General features: G+C 33.6%; 1 long non-coding RNA gene across 1 annotated transcript in view; it reads right to left on the bottom strand.

Moving 5' to 3' along the window:
- Nucleotides 1-2,084: 2,084 nt before the first annotated feature.
- The window catches only part of LOC107671361 (uncharacterized), a 1,753-nt gene continuing 232 nt past the window's right edge, over nucleotides 2,085-3,605 (bottom strand). The window contains exons 2-4 of the long non-coding RNA XR_001632190.1: nucleotides 3,482-3,595; nucleotides 2,508-2,711; nucleotides 2,085-2,223 (exon numbers count right to left, since the gene is read on the bottom strand). This is a non-coding gene — a long non-coding RNA (uncharacterized LOC107671361). The remainder of the gene's footprint in view (nucleotides 2,224-2,507; nucleotides 2,712-3,481; nucleotides 3,596-3,605) is intronic.

The following is a 3,605-nucleotide window of genomic DNA, read 5'->3' on the forward strand; positions in this document are numbered from 1 at the left end:
TCATTCATTCATTCATGCTAGTAGCAGTCCATAGAACAGAAGCAAACTCTTTGTTTGAATAGAACGCTGTGAAGACCCCCTTCTTTCCATTGCCACAGTATCCAGTAGTGTTTTTGTAGATGCATCTACAGCCATCACACACTGGTGAGCTCAAACTCCACTCTGTATGTCTTCCTCACATCTGGACTGACAGACTTCTAGTCAACGATACCTACATAAGAAAAAAAAAAATTTCAATTCAATTCAAGTTTATTTGTATAGCGCTTTTCATGATACAAATGTTGCAAAGCAACTTTACAGCAAATTAAGTTTCTACAATATTTAGTGGTAGCTTATCAGAGGTGACTGTCAGTTAATGTACATATGGCAGAAATGCACGGAAAAATCAATTAAAGACGTAATCAAACAGACGATGAACACTATTAACAGCCATTATTATATGATGCAATCAAACTTATAGCAAAATTTGGTAGTTATCAAAATTATTTGATGACTAAAAAGTTTAAAAATTAGCATTTATTTGAAATAGAAATCTTTTGTAACATTATAAATGTCTTCACTGTCATATCCTTGCTAAATAAAAGTATTTATTTCTCATATTTGAATAGCATGTAAGTTTGCAAAAAATCTATAATAATTTTAAAGTAATAAAAACTCTAATGCAGCTAGACACATGATTAAAGGGGAAAGTCTCTGAGAACAATGAACAACAGGCTTAAAAATACAAGAACAACAGGCAACAGGACTTATGTCCTAGTATGATTTAAATTTAAATCCTGATATAAAAAACACAGAGGCAGTGCACGTTTCACAATTTTTTAATCATGATAAAATTCTGAGTATAAAAGTGCAGAACATTTTCAATTCAGCTTTTATAACTCATATACTGGATATTCTGTACCCAACATTGACAAAATTCATTTAACATATAGAATGTTTCAATTCCTTCCGAATTTAAAGACAAAACTGCAAGCATCATGCACAGTAAACAGTTCATTAATCAATTTTAAGTGCTAAACACATTAGGCAGTGCATGCTTAACAAGCGTTTATAAAAATAGCATTAAATACAGAACATTAGCAACTCGACTTTAACTCATATACAAGATATTCTGTATAAAACCTCAAAATAATAAATTTCAAATTGATATGTATGATGTGTTTCAATTCCTTCAGAATTTAAATACAAAACTGATAGCATCAGGCCCAACAAGCTACTCATTAATCAGTTTTAAATACAAACTCTCAAGCATTTTAACACATCCTATCCTTGTGCTTCTGCAGACTTTTTAAACTTTTGTCCCTCTTTAGACCTACTAATTATCTGACTAATTATTAGTGTGTCAACTTAAACAGTCTGTTCACCCAAAAATTTTAAATCGTCATCGTTTACTCATCCTTATGTTGTTCCAAACCTGTGTGAGTTTTTCATCTGTTTAACACAAAATATATTTTAAAGAATGTTGGTAACAAAACAGTTGATGGTAGCTATTGATTTCTATAGTTTATTTTATTTTTTTGTTTCCTCAAAATATCTTCTGTGTTAAATTAAAGGTTTGGAACACCATGAGGGTGAGTAAATGACAATTTTTGGATGAACTATGACTTTAATGAAAGGTGTAAAGGGGGCAACAATTCTTTCTATTAATACTTATATATAATATTCAATTATATTATAATATAATTGTACTGCTGACTCTTCACTGAGACAGTCATTTTTGTTACCAAAAGGCCCAAAAATGAAGTGCATATGCTTCCTGTAGATGTTTTCTAAAAGAATGGAATCACAAAAAAGTTGATTGGCACTCATCTATACCACAGGTTATACTAAAATTTGGTTCATTTGCATGTAACGTTGGATTAACTTCAAAAGAGTGAATGTCCTTCTAGTGCACTTTGGGCAATGGTACAGTTGAGGCATGAGGATCTAATACAAAAGGCTAATAATCCGGAGTAAAGTTACTGGCAGCGGCTTGTCTCCCTCTTCCACAATGTTGACAATGTGCCTCTGAAGGAAAGTCAGTGTCTTTTTCAGGTGTGGTGGATATGCAATGTTGAAAGCAAAATACATACAGAAGGCTGTTATGAAGGCTTCATCCAGGCTGGTGCCCTGGCACATGTCAATTCTATCTACTTTCACCACACTGAGCCCTCCTCCTATGATTGCCATTTTCCAGTCAGTATCCATCAGTTGTATGGTTGGAAAGGGTGTAGCAGGGTCCCCCTACATTAAAAATAATAATAATAATACAAAATTGAAAAAGCTTTTCAAATTTATCAAATTTTGTTACAGCCTCTTTGGCTCAGACAGTATAGCTACATACAGTGCAGAACTGCAAAAACAATTAGAAGGCTAATGTATAAGATTCACAATATATGATGCATTTCATGTTCTTGTATAGACTCATAAATCTTACATTGTTTTCTAAAACCATTGCTTTAAGATTTTAAACAGACGGGCTAAAAGGATACAGAAGATGTTAATGATTTTTTTTTTACTATACTCACTCCAGCAGGTGTCCTTAAGTATGGGTATTTTTTGAGTACATCCTCCACAGACATTCCTTCCATGCTTTCTCAACGTCTCCAGGAGAATGTTCGTGCCATGTGGTCTTGGACAGTCGAGATGTCTGGATGTGTTTTCCGATACTCACTTTGTAGCACATTCACATGGGCCTCAACAGACATTGAATCCTCCCCAACACAAGTTTCCTTCATCAGAACAACAGAAACAGATAATGCTTAGACCATGACAGATAATGACAGCTAAGACAAATATGTGAAACATCTAAACACTTATTGAACAAGAAGGTGCTTTAGATAAAAAAATAAAAAAAAAAACACATTGAACTGCATAAACATTAAGTATGTGAAATATCTAAACACTTATTGAACAATAAGGTGCTTTAGATAAAAAAAAAACACACATTGAACTGCACAAACATTAAGACGATGGTCAGGCAGTGAAAAAGTGGAATTTAAATGTCTGTAGTATCTTCCTTACATTGTCCTGCACCAAGTGAAAATGTAAAATTGAGTAACAGTGCAAAAATAAATTATGCATATGGCAGTGGGCTTACATATGCTACACTAGCTGGCTTTTGACACAAACCTGCAAGTGGTGCACGTTCTTTAAATTTCCGGTTTAGGGACATGTGTCAGGTGTTTGTCATTTTCCAGCAAGTAAAGATTACAAGATATTGTTACTACAATATCTTGTGTGATTATGTTGATGGAGATAAATCAATAGATTAAAAACAATGCAATTTACATAGTAATTTCCTTCCATGTCACTCAGGAAAAGGTCCTTCACAATCAGTGTGTTGTCAACTTGATTATACTCTGCATTAGTTGGATACCTAGCAGAAAGGTAGAAACAAACTCTAAAATAGTTTTTTGATTTTGTCTAATCATCTTCATAGATCGTGAATTGATCTTAGTACAGTTGTAATAGCAGAGGTGGTAATAATTATTATACTTACAGAATGTATTCTGTACTGTATTGCACAAAAAGGACACCGATACAATCTACCAACTCTGAAGGCTTCGCTTTCGATGCATATGCGGTCATCGTTTTGTCTCACTGTCACATGTATCTGTCCACAA

Source organism: Sinocyclocheilus anshuiensis, unplaced genomic scaffold, assembly GCF_001515605.1.
Source record: "Sinocyclocheilus anshuiensis isolate Anshui unplaced genomic scaffold, SAMN03320099.WGS_v1.1 scaffold4019, whole genome shotgun sequence".
Lineage (NCBI taxonomy): Eukaryota > Metazoa > Chordata > Actinopteri > Cypriniformes > Cyprinidae > Sinocyclocheilus > Sinocyclocheilus anshuiensis.